This window comes from Euwallacea fornicatus, chromosome 35 (assembly GCF_040115645.1).
Source record: "Euwallacea fornicatus isolate EFF26 chromosome 35, ASM4011564v1, whole genome shotgun sequence".
In the NCBI taxonomy this organism is placed as follows: domain Eukaryota; kingdom Metazoa; phylum Arthropoda; class Insecta; order Coleoptera; family Curculionidae; genus Euwallacea; species Euwallacea fornicatus.
The window spans coordinates 2,389,281-2,410,865 of record NC_089575.1 but is presented as its reverse complement, the minus strand read 5'-3'; the positions used below and the strand labels follow the sequence as shown (position 1 = coordinate 2,410,865).

The 21,585-nt window shown below is 33.4% G+C and overlaps 1 long non-coding RNA gene across 1 annotated transcript; it reads left to right on the top strand.

The window, feature by feature from the left end:
- The first annotated feature begins 3,150 nt into the window (after positions 1–3,150).
- LOC136348801 (uncharacterized) lies at positions 3,151–18,903 on the top strand. Its single transcript, XR_010733723.1, has 3 exons — positions 3,151–3,306; positions 3,366–3,595; positions 18,801–18,903. It is a non-coding gene; the product is annotated as an uncharacterized lncRNA (long non-coding RNA).
- Positions 18,904–21,585: the final 2,682 nt, after the last annotated feature.

The following is a 21,585-nucleotide window of genomic DNA, read 5'->3' as shown; positions in this document are numbered from 1 at the left end:
ATATCAGATGCTACTCAGATTATGCTATAATCAGAGTATGCAGTTCCCGGAGAATCACCCTTCGTAGTCCGAGGACATCTTCAGGTGGCCGCCAGCAAATTTCAGAAAATCTATGAAAGGGACATTAGACTCAACAAAGTGCACTAGATTGCCGTATTTTGTAATACCCCTATTCTGTAAGAGAGGGCATCGATGTTTATTTTAGGCTTGTGGCGCCAGCTATAAAACACTTGCTGCAATGAAATGGTGAATGCGCTGTACGAGTATGTTCCGCCTCCAAAAATTAAATTTAACGTTACTGTGACCATACTATAATCACAGAACTATTAAAATTTTGAGCGATTTTTATACCCGAGCAGCCTTTGGCTTATGATCGAATTCAAAAATTGACGTTACCCTATCCTATAGATATCATAACCGGTCCATTTCTAGAGGTTGAAATGAAAGAGGTGTTCACGATGAATAGAATGACTTAATAACTTTACTATATTTTTAAATTATCATGTGCAAATCACATCTAATGCAACGTTAGCAGTAATAGGAATTTTTCAAATTTTAAAATTGCGTACTTTTAAAATCAAAAATTGCGCAACTTTGGCACTTTTTAAATCACTTTGTACGTTTTGTGGTTACCCAAATTTAGATTTGGTTAAAAATTAAAATTGTCTTGTTGACGGTGAAGGTACCAAATCACTTTTTTACTAGCTTAGTCTCTTAAGTGCACAAATCCCAGATCGGTGACCAATCTGTTTTTAACCTGCGCATGACACGTGTCCGTGGCACAGGTGGATTTGCTGTTTATTTTTCAATATGACTTGGTCATTGTTCGTATAAGCGCATATGCACGCTAGCACATAGTGAATATATACGAATACCCAAAAATTTTCTCGGGAATCAATATTTCATCATATGATTATAGAATATCTGTATGGGCGTAGTCCTACAAGTACTCGACTTGACACAGAGATGACGATTTTTTTTTTGTTAAAAAACATGCCCATGTTACAAAGACCAAACCTTAAAAAGTTTTTTTTGCTTTGTGTTTGTTTTGAATCTGTTCATAGTTAACGTCCTTAGAGATTTTGTAAAAATGGAAAAAAATGCTCATCGACACGTGATTCAATACCTTTATTTCAAGGGTCTCAATCCTTCCAACATCAAAGCAGTGTCAATCAAAAGTGTGTCAATCTCAAAGGAAATCATGTTGAGAAATAATGTCATATTTTCCAAAATGTTTTTTTCATTAAGTATTAGGTCGGGTATTCCTGAGATTATTTTCGTTTAAGAATAAGTATTGCAGATACAAATAAGTAAGATTCCACGGGTCAAAAAATCTACAGCCCATACTACAACAAAAATTATAGCTGTAAATAGAAAAGGTGAAACTATTAAAAGACCTTACGGAGCATGTTCACAAATGAGAATTCGTAAAAAAATGAGCTTGTTGCCATTGTGAAAAATGTTTCGAAAACCGAAGTCTTTGCATAGGAGACTGCTTTGATAGTTACCATGCGTAATATTTTTTTATAAAAAAAATTTCGATAATCGTTCTAGTTTTTTGTATTATTAGTAGTACATGTTATACTAAAATTCTTAACAATTTTGAATTAACTTACTTCTAAGAATTCAAATAAAATTTACGTTTAAAGTTGATTCTTTGCTATTCCATAAACTAGGAAAATCATATGATTGAAGTTCTTGGTAAGTAACAAGGCTATTTTAGTTTTTATGGTTTAAATAATTTAGACAATCCATTCATAAATAATAAAAAAGTTTAGCGCATTTTTGCGATAAAAGGGCTTGTTATTCTTCTGCACTTCAATAATTGAATAGAAATAATAAATAGAAAAATAATCGGAAAACACGATTAAATTATATGTATGTTTGGTTAAATGAATTCAGAATGTCCTCCTCTAATACCCTATTCATTATTCTGCACTGTCGACCAAACGCTCTGCATAGGGTTCGTCATGACTGCGGCCTCGGTTCCTGGTGCCTTTGTATAAATATCAATATAAAATGTTTAGTAGTGTACACATTTAATTGGAAAGCTTCATGATTTAATAACATTTCTGTTTGTACGGGGTGTTCAGTTTTCGCAAGACAGCATAAACTTATATATTTTTTAAATAGCTACCCATAGTTTTTTACGCCGTTCGATGTAGCGTTAAATTCGACGAAATATAGTTTTTAAATTTTTAAAATTAATTGCGGCTTTGCTGTATTAGAGCGACTTTTCTAGAAATGTAGCATTAGTAGAACGAAATGGTTCCAAAAAGGTCAATTTTTGAAATTTCTAAATTTGTTTTTATAAATTTGAAGATGAAAATCAGAGCTACTTAAAATCTCTAAAATATTTTTTTAATACACCATACCTTTTTTTGTGTAAACGGGCTAATTTTAAAATTTTTAAATTACCGAAACTTATTATTTCAAATGACACCCTTGATTTTTTCAATTGTTTATAATGTTGTTTTTAATTGTCTATCGATTTGCAATAGTATCTTTTTACTGAACAGTTATGGGTTTGGAGATATTTATAAATTTTTAATTAAATCGGAACCGGCATTATTTTGATCTAACAGTGTAGTACAGTATGAAGAACTAAAACCACTAAGTGCGGAGAAGAATATCAATACATTGTTCCTCCAAATGAATTAGGGCTTATCAATTTTAAATGGAATGTTAAAATCGTCATTGTTTTGAGCTTAACTCTACGCTTTCAGCATTCATTAGAATAACATTCATGTTTCAAATTAAGTTATTTGGTTGTATGTTTAATTTCTACAAGACCGACGTGCAAAAATAAGTAACAAAAGTTCCACCATGTGGAGAATAAAATAACCTCTGAAACAAGATACAACGCAACTCCTCGTCTAATTTAAAAATTGCAAAGGGGTAGTTTCCAGGGATAGAGAACACATTTCGAAAACAACTTTATCACCAATAGATGTGCTCATGTCTATCAAATTTGATATATTTTAGCGTTTTTTTTTTAACAAATAACAAAAAATATTCAAGATGGGCACTTTTCTCTGGGACACTCTCTATAAAATTTTCAACTTAAATTAACAACATTTCCTGTCACGTATCCATGTCAGTCAGTACTATATACTAAAATCTGTTATCCAATGCGTATATGACGGATACGTCATACACGTCAAAAATGACATATACAGGTCACTTTTGATAATAAAACTCAAACCATCACATTTGTACTAAAGCGGGAGTTTATTCTCTTCAAAAGTGATTCCGCTTCTAGAGGTTTGAGTACTTCAATCTGGCAGCAGAAGAAACGATTAAACGGTAAGTGGTTCTCCAGCAGAAAACAATTCAAATTAATCATTTTGCGTGTCATTTTCCAGGGCTCGAGGACGCAAATGACGCAAATGCCTGCAGTATTGTGGTCTTAACACCATTGTTAATGATCTGGTCTTCTTTCAAACATTCCTTGCCTATTTGGCGTTGCTTTATGGTCAAATTTGAAACCTGAGATAATCAGATTAAACCGAGGATTTAAGTGAACGATCCATTGTGACACTGAAAGGCGATTTGTGGGAAAAAGACTTTACAACGGGCACCTTAATAGCGACAGGTAAGCTGCTGGTTTTATCCTTGAACGAATCTGTTTTACGTTGAAACAAAGCGAAAACAAACTTATAGATTACTTTTCTACATAATCTCCCTCCTTCATTGGCCATGTGTCAACAAGATGGCCGTTGTTCGGGGTTCTTTTGTTCGCAATATTCCTGTCAACGAGGAGGGAGCCCCCGATGTTGCATTATTATGCAAAAAAGGGGGAATGTCTGCCACCGGCATAATCTGTTATCCGAGCCCATACAGCGGGGCTTTAAAGAAGTTTTATTGATCGAAAATAACGAGATTATAGCCGGGAGGGCGGAAACCAATATAGTTTCCTAGCACACATTATTTGTTGAACGTGAGCTCATACGCGACTATTCTTCATATGTGCGTTCCTAGTCCGACCCTGTCAATCCGCAATCAAAATTTCCAAGTTCGGAACCTTCGAGAGTCACATTCGCAGCCCTTAGAGTTCTTGACTGCCATGAAAAGTCCTTGAACCGCCGCCATCCGGTTTCGTTGATGAATCTGCTGCCACCACTTCATGTCTTTACTTTTCCCGTTGTTGTTAATGAAACAATCCTGAAAGCTCCTAATTTAATTTATTCGACACCCCAGCTGCATTTCCACCTTGTTATTACATTACTATAAGTAATTTGATTCCGAGGGATTGGATAAATGGTGTTAGTGTTACAAAGACTCGCCCATTCAAAGCCCACAGGCACAAAAGAAATCTTTCCTACATTTACACCTTGTTCAATGTCTTTTCTTTCTGTGTTAAGCTCTCCGTGTTATTGCTGAGGGAGCAGTACAAAGATTGCCTTTAAGGGCTCTTGCAGAAGAGTCAAAATGGCGTGTAAGAGTGAGAGAGACGGAGTAAAGGGAAATTCTCTCGAAGGTGATTTACGTAATGGTCGCAAAAGGCCGCACAACTCTGCCATTCTCTCTATATTTCTAAAGAATTCCTGTTCCCTCATCAAAACCAATATCATGATTTCACAATAAATTTCTAAGAAAGGAGCTCTTACCAAGCACTATACGCCTCTTAAGGCTTATTCACTGCATGATGTCTTATGTCTACATCAAATTAGCACAAAACCAACTCCTATATAGTTATTTCTTCAGCACCCCCATCCTCTCACAAAGACGTTTTATACATTATTGTTAGGTAGATACAGAAACTTTAATTTAAGCTCAAAAATGTTCTCATAAGGTCAATTTAGATTATGTAAATTTGAGGAAGCTTTCTTAAGACAACACTCCAGAAAATTCTCATTTATAGACTCGTTCATGCTGTGTAAGTTCAATCAAATTTCTCCTACTACGCCTCTGATTTTTCCGTTGAGATATCTGTACCCCTATAGCTTTGATTTCTCACACACAAAAATCACCAATTCAAGTTATGTAGGGGTAATATCTGTCTATGAAATGATATAAATAGTACTAAACATTGGCGTACTTCCCTAAATTTCTAGATAATATGACACGCTGACCTCCCACAATTCTTTTATTTTACTTAACTCCTGCAATTGGTTCAAAATATTTATTGTTATGCCCCTGACTTTCCAAAGAGTAAAATAAGAATTTCATTGGCGTATATCGATTCTTGGACACGTCAGTAAATAAAAAAAACTGTAAAAGGAAAAGTGAATTTTTTCATTGTTTCTAAAGCTCTATCTTTATGGCTCTAATTTCTGAGATAAAATTTAATCTTTGAGGTCATTAAAAAAGGTAATTTGGCTATGAGATGATATATCGTACAAATAATGGCAAATTTGTATTTCAAGGATTAATTCCTTCGATACCTCGAAGCATCTGATTTTTCACTAATAAAATTTAGCATTCAGATTACAAAGAAATACATGAATTTGAATCTGAAATAAAGTACATACTACACATTAGTGATGTTTAATTTATCAAGACATAAAAACGGCAAATTTTTTTTCTTTTACATTCGCTTCTGATTGTTCAAATATTACAAGTTATGTAGAGACGTCAGCTAGCTATGTCGTACTATATATTTGTCCATTTTAATTAATACAAATGCTTGAAAGTTCTAAAAATTGTAAAGGCGAACTATTTTTTCTCTTTCTGAAATTTCCAAAAAAATCTCCATAACTATGTCTCCGATTTTTTACGGAAAAATGTCCAATATTCTAAACGCTTCCAGGATATTTTATGTAACAATGGAATATTCCTATGCATTAACGTAACTCCGGATTCTTCCAGATGTGAGCATGTTTCACAATTCAAAATATTTTTTTCAATTTTAAGTATTGATTCTTCACCTTCATCTTTCATTTTTTGTCTACCTTTATTACTCCGCCTCTGGTTTGTACGACTCATTTCATTGCTCAAAATTTTAGGCTAAAAAAGAGACGTCGTATCACTATGAAATGACATACTCTACATTGGTGTATCACCAATTTTAGAGATATGAAAACATTTTTAAATTTTGTAAAAGTGAAGAGACAATGTTTATTCTTGAAATTTCCATAAAATTGCTACAATTACACCTCTTGATTTTACAGATGCAATTCAAAATCTCAGATATTGTAGAAACATTATTTGGCTTAAAAATGACATTCTACACATTGGGGTACCTCACTTTTTAGAGAAAAAGGGTAAAAACTCGAATTGCTTCATATTTTATGCTTTACGCTTCTACTTTCCCCTAGAAAAAAACTAAAATTTCGGGAAATTATTTGTGCAGATAACATAAAATACTATAAACTCCAAGATAAGAAATGATTTTTTTCCATTCCTGGAATTTCATTAAAATTCACATTAGTACGTCTATGGTTTTTCACAAAGAAAATTTAAAGTTTGGGTTCCACTATAGTCGCTGTTTGTTTACGAAATGACGTACCCATTGGGATATTTAATTTTTTATCTCTAGTTATATAGAATTTTTTTCTGACTATAAGGAATTACGTGTTATTCATTGGCACACCTTGATTTTAATATATTCGTTTTCACCAAAAGCAGAAAATATACCGTTCAGTAATGGACCTGTTTAAAAATTCTAATAGTTACGCCTTTGATTATTCATAGATATTATAAATTTTAAGTTATATAGAGCCCGCTCGCTACAATGAAGTGAATTATTATATATCAGCGGACTTGTAGTTTTAGAAAACTCTAAAAACCGCGAATTTCTTTTGTTCTTTTAAATAGTTTAAAATTTCTCTCCCTTCAGATTTAATTTTATGTGGAGACACCGTTTAATTATGAAAATACCTAAAATATTTCGATAATTCATAGAGTACTTTTACGCAAAAATATATAAAATTAACTTTCCCGCCGAGCTTTAGAAGCTTATACAGAAGAGGGTCATGATAAACTGTACATACTTCTACCATCGAATAAGGTTATTAAGAAGAATATCGAATGAACAATAAAAAGTTGCTCACATTTGTTTATTGTTTTTACATAGGGAATTGTTGCGTTATAGCCAAAAGCATTATTCGACAAAATTACTTTTTGTCAAAAAATGGTTTTTGCTGTAACTTTGTAAGGTCAATTTTCTTTTTTTCCATTTCCTGGTGAAACAGTACACAGTTGTGTATCAGTAAGAGAGTGTATTCAGATTTCAAGAAATCCAGAACCGTCTTCAAAAATTTTTATTGGTTTTGTCCGAATCAAAAAAATTTCCTTGTATATGGATGTTTCGAAAAAACTTTATGTCTATTTGTTAAAGATTAGATAAACTAATGGTTATATCCAATCAACAAATTTGTTACGCTCTCTATTGCTTTGTAAAAAAACGAAGTTTACAAATACGCTACTCTTTAGGATTTTGGGACGTACCTACCTTTCTCACTGAGAATACAGTGTGTTTTAAATTTAAATATTATAAATAATAACAAAACCTATCACTGCAATATTTAATGGAATCGTAATGGAAAAAACTATTTGAGACATATCTAACATTTTAAAATTAAAATGATGAAAGAAAAGAAAAAGGAAATCTATGATAGAAAGTAACTCAAAATTTAACATGAGAAATGAAAATTTACTTATTTGCTATTATCAGTTATTATTTAAAGATATTTTCAAAATGATAATCTATAGATTCTATGCGTTTACCTCCATCAATTCAACAATATATTTGTTTATTATTTCTCTAGTTATTTTAATTTTAAAACGTTAAGTGTGGCTCAACTAATTTTTTCCATTATGATTCCATTAAACATTATAAGGTCTTGCGTTCTGTTATTAATTGTAATATTTAATTTCAAAATATCATGTAGGTACTTAAGATAAGGAAGGTAAATGTTGTCTGTAGTTTGGATCTTTGCGTGTATATCGAATTAAGTAGCACATACGTGTCTAGGATGTGTGGAAGAAACATAATGTTCAAATATAAAGATAGAGATATAATATGCATGTCTTCTTCAGACTAGACTAACCGATCAAAATTGATAATGGAAGTATAAACGGGTTGCATAAAGATGACGGTATGAACGTACGTCTTTGAGTTGGTAATTTGTTACAATTCTACCACGACTAGCGGCGTGACAAAATATGTTAATGATTTCACTGTGCTCCCTATAACTACAGTTTTGGTGATTGTGATTTTATTTTTCTGATGTTTAGTTTATAAGTTAATAATTCTTTATCTTTTAATTCTTTACCTGTTTTTGTTACACCAGCTTTTTTAATTTTAATGCAAAAATATAAAATTTTCGATACGTCTCTTGTTGTATTTTAGCCGATCTGGAGTTGATTTGATGCATACGATTCGTATGAATGACGCACAAGTAAAGATCCAAACTACAAACTATACAGAGAGGCTCATTTAAAACAGTCCACCTAAAATATCTTGAATTATTTTTTTTCTTTGGAGAACCCCAAGACATGTCAATTTTACTTTTAAAAGGAACATTTTTAGATTATAAATTCTTACGTATAGAGTCACCTCCCTAATCAAGGTGGTAACCCTTTTTAGAATCTTAAAAGGCACGGGGGGGTCAACTTGTACATCAAATTAAAGATATTTAAATTCTCTGTACAAGTGTACTGAATTTTTTTGCTTCGCCTCTAAATATTGTAAAAAATCTGCTTTAAAACATTGGTGAAATAAATTTTATTTAATTTTTTAAAGACAGTCCTGGATTTTGGGAACTCTGAATACATTATCATACTCATATACGATGGTGTATTTTTTCACCAGATAGTTAAAAAAATATTTTTCGATAAAATGTGTAAAACTCCCTGTATAATAACAATAAAAAATACGAGCTATTTTCTAATGCTCATTCGATACTCTTCTGAATAATCTTGTTCTATGATACAATTCTTCATGATTCCTTGATTTGTTTAGACTTTTCCATTGGACTTTTTCCCAAAATACCCAGTAAAATTGTCAGAAATTCCTATTTTGTTATCGATCTCCTCATATAGCAAGAACCCTCATGCCTCACTCCAATTCCAACCGCTCTCATCAGAGAGTCAACGATTCACTCTCGACTCTTCCGGCATGATATTCAACGATAATAACATTAGTCTTAACGGAGGGTGATCAATATTACGGGGACTACAATGGCGCTGCGCCCCATTTCGCTATATAATTGGAGTATAAATTGAAAGTATAACATGTGGACTTAACGAGGGGTAGCGCAATACGACCCGTTGTGCCAAAGACACCCTCCCTTCTGGGGCCAATCAGTCGAGGGGACCACGCCCTTGACTCGAAGGGATGAAGGGGACCACATGCCGAATTTCCGATTTTTGTTTGCATTGTGTTAATACCCCGAAGGGGTGTGTTAAATTTGTAATTTCGTTCCTTGAGATTTTTTTGTCTTCCAGATTCTATCCAGGGCTTTAGCATATCCCATTATCGGCACCCCTATATAACGATATTCCAGCCAGGAAAAATGTAAATCGGTTGCTGTGAGCATGGCTGCCAAGTGATATAAAACAATTTCCTCTTGAGTAGAATTCGCAGTTGAGTCACGTTTCTCGATGACATACACTAAATTGGACCCGGAGAATGGGGATGAAATAGGCCGTCCCCAGGGTTGTGTGCAGGGATGGATTCAGTGAAGGAAAATTGCTCGAAATATCAGTTTATTGTAACCAAAACAGTTACTTGCTAGAGGAAGTTCAGTGGGGAAAAACTGAAGAAACTCAGATCCATCAAAGAGTTTTCAGTTTGCTTCCAGATTTCCGGCTTATTTTCTTTTCGCATTCCTGCACTTGGTTTTTCGTTGCTCGGTGTCTTCGGGTTTGTAGGGGATAAAACAGGCGAAGATGCAGTTGTATAGAAATATAAGAAGTTCATGTAAATTCATACACACTGACTTCAAATATGAACGTCGTTTCAATTTCGGTGATATGATAAAATCATTCAACCGGCCTCGGTTCGTTGGTTTTTTGTCACATAAAATTTTCACGCAAAAAGTCGCAAAAAACAACCTTTTTTACAATATAAAGGGTACTTCGCAAATTTGCTTCAACTTACCTCTTTACGTTAATAATGTAATTAAAATTTTAGACAAGTAAATTTGGAACGATTTTTTGAAACTCTATTTTCTGGCAAGTCGTAAGTTTAACATTGCTTTTTCGTGGCAAAATTTTAATTACAAAAAAATTCTATCATAAAATGAGTACATGTGCTCCTCCTCTCCCCCAAAACGTCACGTCATTGATGATTTAAACATTTTTTTTTGTAAAAATGTTTTAGATCCAATTTTATGGATACCTATCAAATTTCAACAATTTGTAATTTTTCACCAATTGAGGTCAAAAAATGGTCATAACTTTCTTAAAAAACGATTTAGAAAAAAAGTATTTAAAAACTTCACTTCTATTAGTATGTAGAATGCGCCCCTCAAGTAGCGTACTTTTGAGTCACCTTGTATAGAGGATAATTCTGAAAGTCACATGCTAGGTCGCCAATCCTAGATTCATTAACTGGAACGAATCTTTTATGTGTTTGGACAGCCTAGTAGACACTTCAACGCATTTCAATTAAATTATTGAATAAACTACATAAAGTCCCCAGAGGCAAAGCTCTAGAGATGAAGGCCGTGTTCTCAAATCTGCGAACTGTGTGGAGAGTTTGAATAATATATCTCCTTTGTGGTTTTCACCTTGTTACCCTTTCAGTTGATCATTTCTCCTCCACAGGGGTAAAGAGTTGTTATGGGAGATGTCCAGTTTGCCACAGCAACAGAGGGATTTGAGGACTTTTTTTACCTTCCTGGAATGGAGGAAAAATTAATAACGCGAACTCTGGGTCTGAATTATTTTAAGCAAAGTTGATATCTTTAGTGCGCATTAATATTATGTCTTAAATCAGAGCTTTTTGACTAAAATTTAATGCGAATTGGAGCTCAATAATATGTCTCTTATGAAATTTGCGATTTTTTTAATATACTGAGTGACATGGAAAAGAAAACACCTCGTAAAAATGGTTTTCCTTAAATAATTTTTAGTATGCATGTTCGAATATGGACACATAAAAATCGATAAAATTTTGAGTCATATTTATTAATGTTTTTAGGAGTTATCAGGATTTTTTTTACTATAAAATATGCAATAAAATATCAATAATATGATTGCAAAATGTAATTTATTGGTGTATAGTGTGCTTAGGAAGTGCTTTTAAATTAATCGAATATGCCTAGAAGCAAAATGCAGCGAAATGTTTATTAATTGAGCGAGTTTGAGAGAGGTCCTATCCTGTGAAATCCCCACTAGATTGAACCGTAGTGTAAACATTATAGTGAGATGTTATCTGACATGGTTCCAAGAAGAGCAAAAAGGCAGAAGGAGAGGTACTGGAAGATCTTAAAGAACTACAGAACGCCAAGATCGCCGCTTTCGAATTATAGCCCTAAGGGATTGATTCGTCTTATCGGGGACTCTGGCAGATCAGTCATTTACTGAGTATGGAGGGCCCATTGGGATTTAAACCATTTATCGCCAGACAGAGTTTTGGACTGATTTCCTACAGTCCCTATCTTGTATTACTCCTCATCTTAAATCACAGTTAAAATCGACTGCAGTGGTGCAGAGAAGAGACACATTGGAATCTGGAATGGGATAATACCGTGTTTAGTAACGAATCTAGATTCTGTTTGGGTATGCATGATGGTCGGGTAAGAGTAAGAAGAAGACGGGACGAAAGGTGGGATCCTCAGTTTGCAATACTGATGCATGTCTATCATACTGTTGGAATGCTATTGCATATGGTAGCAGGTTACCTTTATTTTTCATTAGAGGCAGTATGACAGCCTAACGATACATCCAAGAAATCTTGGAACCTCATCTCGCGCTTTCTCTGGAAACTCTTGTTAATGTAGTTTTCCAGCAAGACAATGCACACCCACGTGTGGCTAGTGTGACTACAGACTTCTATCAACAAAGTGCAATCAATTTGCTACCTTGTTCACCTCGATCTCCAGACCTCTCACCAATTGAACATGTATGAGATATTGTAGGTAAAATTGCATAATTTACACCGTCCCCCAAAAACCCTAACAGCGCTGTCATGCTGTCCAGTTAGCCTGGAATGAGATTCTCCAAGAGGATATCAATCACCTCATTAGATCCATACCAAGATGTGTACAGGAATGTATAACACACCGCGAAGGACCAACAAATTATTAAAATTTTTTTGGTTTTTTACATTTAAATTTGTTCAATTTTTAATGAAGTATTTGTTTCAGCGTAAGAAACATGGATACCAAAAATTATTTAAATAAAACCATTTTTACGGAGTATTTTCTTTTCTATGTCACGCAGTATATAATGTGTTTAGAAATTCTTGTAATCGCCTAGGAACTGACTGTGTTATGACATGTTCCGTCGGACCTCTGACTTTCCATAAATCTTCTTAGGAATTTTTGCTCATAACCAGGAAATTTTTGTCAAGGAGTCAGCGTAAGTTAAAGCCCAATAGTATGATTTCTTTGGAAGTTATAATTTTTTTAATATACTGTGGTCAACACCTGCTGCAATCGCCTGAAATTGACTTTCCCATAGCACGTATCCTCCAACTGTTGACTTCTCATGAATATTCTTCTTAGAGATTTTTTTCTTTAACAATATACTCACAACGAATTCATGCTCTATGAGGAGTGGCGCGGGGTCACCAATAGTCACGCTCTTCATTTGATCAATGGACAGCCCTACACCTTTATGGTTGTTAAGATATTGGCCAATAACGGCCAGAATCTGCTTTTTCATTGCCAGTCCGCAGATCGGTTTTTGATGTCTATGGTGTCCATATTTTTAAAACTGTTGGTGAGGTAATTCCGTGATTATGACGAATTTGACGACCTAAATTTAATGCCATATAATCAGCTCTAATTCTATCGAACCAGCGTGTTCGGTTCCAACCACTGCCTTGATTTGTTGGAGAAATAAGGTAGCCCAACCTGGCGTGGTCACAAATGGTTGATAGATGACGGTGATAAGTCGCACTTCTTGCGGTGTTGCCGCATGCCATGTCGTCAAGCGCCTAGATATTATGAGAAACGTGGCAACACTGAAAGGAATGTTGAACCCAAGAAGTCATCTTCACGCATTTTTCGGGCACCCTTTTAAGAGATAATAAAACCAAGGGGCGTCGAAGTTCATTTCAAGTGTTTCCATTATGATTTGATGAAGCAAATCACTAACAATTCCGCATGGTCTTGGAATACGCCAGACGTCCTCTTTCGTGCATGAAATGTGCCGTTAGATAATAATAGTGCTGATGGAAAGACAAGGAAAAACAAACAAACGTAACCATGAGTAAACACTCGGCAGTGACTCAAGTTAATAACGGATCACATGAAGGCAAACAAAAATGATCATGATCACATCTCGTTATTACGAATGAGTCAGCAGAAGAATGCGACATGCGCGTGAGCCAGGAGTTAAGCCAATTTGTGAATAATACTTGCCCGCTCTTGTATCGGTATTTATTAAAATATGTGAAGGGCATCAAATGAGAGATCGATAGAGGCGATAGTGCCCCAAAAGAACAACACCAAACACCCATTACAATAATAAGAAAGATAATGTATCTAAAAACCATGTAATATCGCTTCCCTATTGTTAAATGGCGTCCGATCCACTTGAGACAGGCATTTCATTGTTGTCAAAATGGATGATGACGGTCGAGCTCCCAGTCTTTTCCAAAGAAATTCGATATTATCTGTTATGCTCATAAATATCCACTCGAGGATCACCCATTGTACACAGTAATTACAGAGCGAAAGACATTTTTTTCATGTTTCGCATTCACCGAATAATTCTGCCTTAATTGCAGCCAAATTTCAAATGCAATTCAACAGAGTATTCCAGACAGTTGCAACTGGAATTGTGTCCGGTCCAGGGTACGTGACCCAAGGGAATCCGGCAAAGTTTCAATATCACGTCACCCCATTGGAAATGTTGGAATGGCAAATCAGAAATGAAGACACTCGATTTCTATTGGGCGAACAAGTAAATGGTTTTTTATCTGTTTTCAGTTAAAATAGAATTAAAATAAGGGGAGTTTTCGAAGGCTGCTCATTTTTTCCATGTACACGTCTCAAAATGATCATAGCGTTTTCTTGACAATGGCGAATGTCGTTAAAATTTATATTGAATGAATGTGATATGGCTAAAATCTCTTCTCGCCTAGAACATCGAACTTCTATCTTTTTAATTAATAACACTTAATTTTGCAATAATTTTTTGTTTTTAAAGATATGTGTACGCGACAAAGGCCGTTTGCAAGGACTTCTTCACAAGTTTTTTTAGATTTATAATGAATTCACACAAGTGTCAACTTTTGACACTAACTGACGTAACGTTTTTTTTTTTAATGGAACATCCTGCATATTTTCTCATTTACGTATTTTAGGGAAAATTCTAAATATATTTTGTATAACTCTTACTTAATAGGCCAATTTAAAATTTGAGAATAGGTTTCATATTATGCTGATAACCTGCATGTTAAATTGTTTTGCTTATGTATAAAGCAAAAATGCGAAATGTCAATTCAAAATAATCAAACGCTATTTAGGATTAAATTCAAATCTAAATAAAAGATCATAGTTAAACAAAAAATATATATAATAATAAATCATTCTAATTCTAGTTTTAATTTATTTTTTGGGGTTTATATATTTTTGTATAATGCGTTTCATTTCTCGATATAAGAAAAAGGAAATATTCTTAATTTTTTTTAAATTGATATAATATACCCTAAGTAAACAGTATTATTTGGCAACACGACAGGGTATCCCTACATTATGGTAAGGAAATCAAAACTTTTCTTAATTTTCAATATCCAGAGTGGATTAGAAATGGAAGACGAACGGCTTTGACAGCAAATAGCCCTGATTTAACGATGTTGGATTTTTTCCTTTGGTTGTTTGTGAAAACTAAAGTTTACGAGAGTCAATGCAACGATATTTTAGATTTTAAATTAAGGATAACAAACGTTGACCAAAAATTAATACAGAAACTAGATATTCTTATTAATTCTCTGAAACATACAATTAAAGTTCATCAAAAATTGAGCAATAAAGCGGTCACGTTCAGCAATTCTTCTAACAAATAGCAGCAAATAATTTATTGTTATTTATATTTAATTGTTAATAATTATTTTTAATTAGTTGCCCAATAGATTATGTAACAATAGATATAATATAATAAAAAGAAAAATCATTTCAATACTGTGCTATAAAATTATTACTATTATATATGGAAGGCAAATCGCTAATCCTTAAGATAGATATTTCTTTATATGAAAACTATTTTCAGTTTGTTAATTGGCCTACTAAAGCCAAGATTAGAGATCGACACTAAGTATTCTATTGAATATACTTAGAATTTTCTCCAGTATACAAAAATAAGAAACTGTAGGATGTTCGATTTAAAAAATGCAAGTTACTTCAAGAAATGTCAAAATGTGGTAGTTATGAGAGTTAATGTGAAATTTACAAAAAAAAAATTAAAGAAAACTTAAAGAACAATCTGTGTCGTGTGCCGATATCTTTAAAAACAAAAAAGTTATTGCAAAATGAAAAGTTGTCAAGATAAAATGATCACCCTCTATATATGTACAAAGTTGTCTATGTAAGATTATCTATTACCTATCTCAAAAACCATAAGGTTTAGGAAAAACATTTAATATAAAAGTTATTCAGTTTTTAAACAGTAAGTAAAAAAGTAAGTAAAAAATATAGGATGTTCCATTAAACAATAGAATTTGACGTATTTGAAATCTGAAAAGTTTTGATTTTTTTTTCATACCTTGTACAAAATTGCTCGAAAATTAGGTATATATTCTGGTAGAATCACCTGTTGTTTTTAACTGAACAAATTTTTAAACGATTCAATTTATAATTTATGAATTCCTCGAGAATTTTCAGAATCTTATTTTTCTTTCGATTTTTAATTTAAATTAACTCAAAAACTGCTTAAAGTGTTTCATTTTTTGTAATAACATAAAATACTTATAATTATAAACAGAATTATTATTTGTAAGAAAATATAGGGTATTCCATAAAAAAAAAATATTTTTGTCGCGTCACGGTTTTTTGACCACCCCATATTAAAAAATAAAAATTGATGAAAAAGTGAATTACGTTTATATTAAACTTTTTTCAACCTTACGGTTTTTAAGATAAGGTAGAGGACCATTTTATGTGGACCACCATACCTATTCCGTAGGTATGTCTTTGATTTAATCGACAATGGATATTTCCAAAACAGCCAGAGCGATCAATTTCAACTAAACACCAATCCGAAAAGTGGAAAAAAAATGCAGTTTTTAAGTCAATTGGAAGGTGCTGAGAAACTTTACGATATTTAAAATCTGCTATAGCGTAAGCCCGGAAATATTCTTACAAACAATTTCGGAAAAAAATACATACATAACCGTATCTGTAATAAATACGTACATTCCTTTTCACTTTTTCATAGTCCGTTTTGAGCTACAGCGCGATTCACTTCATCAAGGTTAGATAGGCTTCTTAAAGAGTTGCAAACTGGGGCTCAAGTAAAGCTACGATGATCGTATTGCCAAGCCTCGGTAAGCAATTAAAATATGTTTGTATACATTTTTATGCTAAACCTGATATTTAAAATTACCACCTCAGATAATAAATATTCGCGCAACACTCCATTTTAAATATTTCTAAAATCTCTGTTTCAAGAAAGGTAAAAAGAAAAAAAAAGATTAATTGATACGCTTTTGGGTTTTAAGCAACTAATTTCGTTCCTTAAACCTTAAACTAGATGTTATACATAGACAATTTTGGATTATAGAAGTGACACTTTGCACTAAGTACGTTGCTTCCTTAAAAGAAAAAAACAAAAAGCAACAGCCGAGCTCTTCCTTCTGATTAAAAGAAACTTCATATATATTTAATTAATTTTTTTTAGAATATTTCATTGATAATCAGATCTGTAAAGTTAACTCAAAGTTTTTACATTTTTAATAATGTTTCTATAAGCTGTAAAAGTTAGATCTGATTTTTTTCTGCAAGTCTTTAGCCTTGTTCAGTGAAAACTTTTCCGACTTATATGTGTGTAGTAAAGTGGTTTTCTTTACGATCTAAAAGTCAAAGGCCAAATTTTAAAGTTTGTTCGAATGATACAAAAATTTAATGAGAAATTAGTTTCTTTTGCATTGCTTTCCAATACATCTTATTTCGTAGATATATATCATTAATATATTAGAAATGAAAAAAATACGTAAAATCACATCCCATAAATTCTCATTTTCCTAGTAAAAATCCTTTCGTACTATAGCAATTTTTAGTAAATTTTCCTCTATGCCCCCTCCCTTAATCAATGATATTTCGAAAAAGATAAGATCTGTCGATCCACTCAAAACACCAGGCGATAGAAGAAGGAAAGGTGCATATTTCACTGCTGATGTACAACAATCACGCATAATAAAGCAAATTTTGGAAAAACTGTAAAATGTCATCGAATTTTCATTAATTTTATGTTGTTATTTTTCTGCTTCTAATTGGAAAACTATAAAATTTTTATTAAAGCATGCAATACCGCCATAAAAGTAATTACAGATTTCCTACCTAATAGGATGTCATTAAACGGGTTAAAATACTTGAGATGAAACCCACAGAGGGCAACGAAGACAATATTACATTCGACAGGTTTAAAAATTCTATGAAATTAGAAGAGAAATATCTCACAAATTGTTCCAATGTAGGCCACATGGGAAGGCACATTTGGCGTAATTTATCTTAAACCAAAAATATATTTTAAATCAAAAACCATCAAACACGAATTACCTGGTTCGAAAAATAAAAAGAAGGATTATTATACTTACACCTACCACGTATAGACACCTGTAACTTAATCTGAATTAACTCTCGACTATGCTGAGCTAACCTGATTGAACCTGTAATTCAGCCTGTATTGACTTAGAGCTTTTATAGGTAAAATTTTTCAATATCCTTCTTTAGGATTCAGTTTCTTTTTTCATTTCGTCGAGAAGAACTTTCGACATCTCATAAATTTTAAGAAAATTAGAGACATTTCACTGCAGGCATTCTTCCATTACCGAAACAATACAAATTGCATTAAATCCAACACGTCACTGGATCCTATTTCATACATCCATAATCCGCAATCTCTCCCTGCATCTACCGTCTCCTCTATACGCTACAATTTCGCGAAAATATCGTATTTCTGAAATTACTCGCCCGAGTGCAGATAGTTTCCCCAGGGATCAAATTAGAGGCATTACTATAAACCAGAAGCTGGCGGATAATAAGATATCTCTTATTATCTGTCTCGGTGTCTGACAGCTCGGCAGCCATTATCCTCTCCCACCTCTTTTTAAGAGTGAGTCTCCTCCTTTGAAAAGAGCCTCTGGAAGGGAGAATGGGTGGGGACGAGGAGAGGGAACGCCCCGAGAGGTCTTCAGTGCGTCTACCGATCGCAAGATGGGGCTGCGAGGATTATGTGTGTGTTGTGATATCAATGCTTATAAAAGGTTGGGATTGAATAGAGGGGCGAGAAGGTTGTGTAACAGTAAGAGGGTGTTGATGTGTGATTCTAGATGTTATGTTTTGGGTTAATGAAAGTTTTTGGGAGGATAAAAAGAAGGAAAAATAACTTCTCTTCGGTTATTGTTGGTCAAACATGTTGAGGTGTATAAAATTTTAAATTTCAGCTTCAAACCTTCTAAAGATTTGCTAGAAATTCTTATATATTTCAAGCTTAACTTCTCATTTAATTACTTGTTACAGGGATATGGTTAAGTGCTGAAGAGCAACAAAGTAACTACATGAAATTCTAAAGAAATGTTGCATTACTTGTTATTTGTAACCAGTAATTGCCCATAAGAGTTATGTATATGGTATTTCAAGTGAGAGTTCAACATGACGTAAAGTAAGTAACACCTATAGTCAATTAGTGTTATTCGGCTGATTTTTTAAACAATTTTCTACATGTTGTTAGCGTTTTTATGTATGTTGACACACTGTAGGAACATGTGAAATTGCAGTATTTCGCAGAAAAACTCGAGTTAAATTTATGCTAATTCTTTAGACTGATGCCCTGTTTAATACTGCTACTCTACTCTAATATTACAGTTAAGGGTCAGTGTTTCCACTTTCTGATAGCAGTAGCAAACAGAAAATGTAGAAATCTGCTTTAAATTTTTGCTTTAAAATCTGTTTGCAAAATACATCTACACTAATGACTTTAATGAAGTATTATTGAGTAAAGTTTCTTCTATCATCATATTGATATTGATAATTCAATTTACGATTACACATTAGCCTATAAAAGGGGAATCCGAAAAAGAGAAAAACTTTACATAGTTGACATAGCTAATACACGTATTATTTATTTACCTAGAATACACATACTACATGTAATACATCAGGACCGTCGCAAATGGAAAACGGAAGATACAGTTCCATATATAAATATTTTACTAACTTTTTTTATCATATTTGATAAATTTGGAAACTATCTTGCACTTAAACTAAATTTTATGCATTTTTGCAGGTCAAAGTTTCGTTAAAAATTAATTATTTTTTCAACTTAAATCATTAATAATCATAAGAGTGCAATACGGTACTAGTAACATCAGACAACAGTACACGCTATCGCACTCTTACCTTCTTAAAATTGCTAAAAAATTGTTTTAATAGCCTAGACAAATGAAATTGGAACCATCACTGAAAAACTGCTGGATAGTTGAATTTATTCCCACATGCTCCTTTATTTACTTTATATTTTTCACCCATGATCAGTGACATAGATGTTTTTTGTTAAGTTAGAAATTTCTGAACTTATTTCTGCACGATTGCTAAACTAGTGTGTTGAACAACTCAAATTGATAAATTCGGCACCGCCACTGGAAGATTAGTAAATAACTGAATATTTTCTTTCAAATTTCTTATTAGTTTATATTCTTCACCTACGGTCAGTAGCGTAGACCTCTTCTTTTTAAAATTAGAAATTCCTTAATTAAACTTGTCAAAAATTCCAAAAAAAATTTTTGTCTAAATGTGTTATGTAGTTTTGCATATCTGATATACGGCTTACATAGATTACAAGCATAATATGAGTATCGTTTATATGAAAACTCTATTGGGTGAACACGTAGATGTTCAACCAAAAAACAAAGATAAACGTGACGCCTCAACGATCAATCTGAAAAGTTTCGAATTCTCATTATTGAAATTCGTTGCATCTGCATGTTTTTGGTAGAATATGTACATAAATTGTTTACACTGTCTTGATACGAAAACACTTACCTTCTCGTGTAGACAATTCGATTAATTTGTAAACAATGAGATAAAGAATTCCTTCTCCTGACTTTAATTAGTACAGTAAAACTTTAAATCTAGGAATATTTTTCTTTATAAGAAATGCAGACAAACGGTTGAATTAATCAGGTCTAAAAGGGCCCGTATTAAGCATGTTGTGATGTCAAAGAATCAAATTTCATTGGATGATAATTTACCCGCACAATCTCTGAAAATAAACAAAAGCCGGCGGCAAACGGGCATTTGTTTCCTCGCGATGTTCATTTGGCTCAATCAAGAGCTGTCATAACCGCGGCCGGATGTTTCATTCATCAGGAAAAGTCGACGAGATGGATTCGGTTTTGGTACAAATTTAGGTGTGTAACTCGATGATATGCATTTCGAAATTAATATCTCTGCGCTTGTTATTAGATAAAACGAGTTCTGAGAGATGTGTGTTCAGCAGAGAAAATTCCTCAATGCGAAAGACGATTTTGAAAGTTTGGCAACAGTTGCTGCACTTTGTCGGCTCGTGGAGTCTTCATTACGTTGAAACAAAAGAACGACGCCATGTTGCCATTTATCGGTGTGCGATCATTTTCAGTAGCTTTATTTTAAGTAACAAAAAAAAGGAAATTATTTTTGCGTCTTTTCTTGTGAGCCGTCGCCTTTGAAAATCAATATCGGAAAATGTATCGCAAGAAAATTGGACAATTTCCATATTTAAGGTGGTATTCGACACCTCCAATTCGCCCTATAAGAAATTCAGCATCATCTACATAACATCCCGAGTGAACCCTGTATTTTGCTCCATCTCGTTACGAATACATGCCATCATTTAACTAAGAAGTTGGGGGATTCGAGAATCGCTGAATTGAATTTGCGGATAAAGTAAACTAAAGTTTCGGCTCCGAATGGGGTGGAGATGGGGGTGGGTAGACGACTTCTCCCTTTAATATTCATCAGGCGTTCATATGCAAAACGTCTGCTGATTCGCTTCCTTTCCACGGTCCGGATTACACAGCACATCGCCCGTTAAACAACACGAGACGAAATTTCGCACGAATCCTGTTCCCTTTTTGATTTATTTGCGTTGAATAAAATGTTTTGTTTGAAAATGGTTTTACGAGGTAAACTGTTTATTTCCAATCGTTTATAATGGATCTTAGCCCTAAGCTAATCGGCGCAGAGACGATTTAAATACAAAATTTTTGATGAATCTAACAAACAACTTTACAGTTGTCCATTGTCTCTTTAAACTCAACGACGTTCA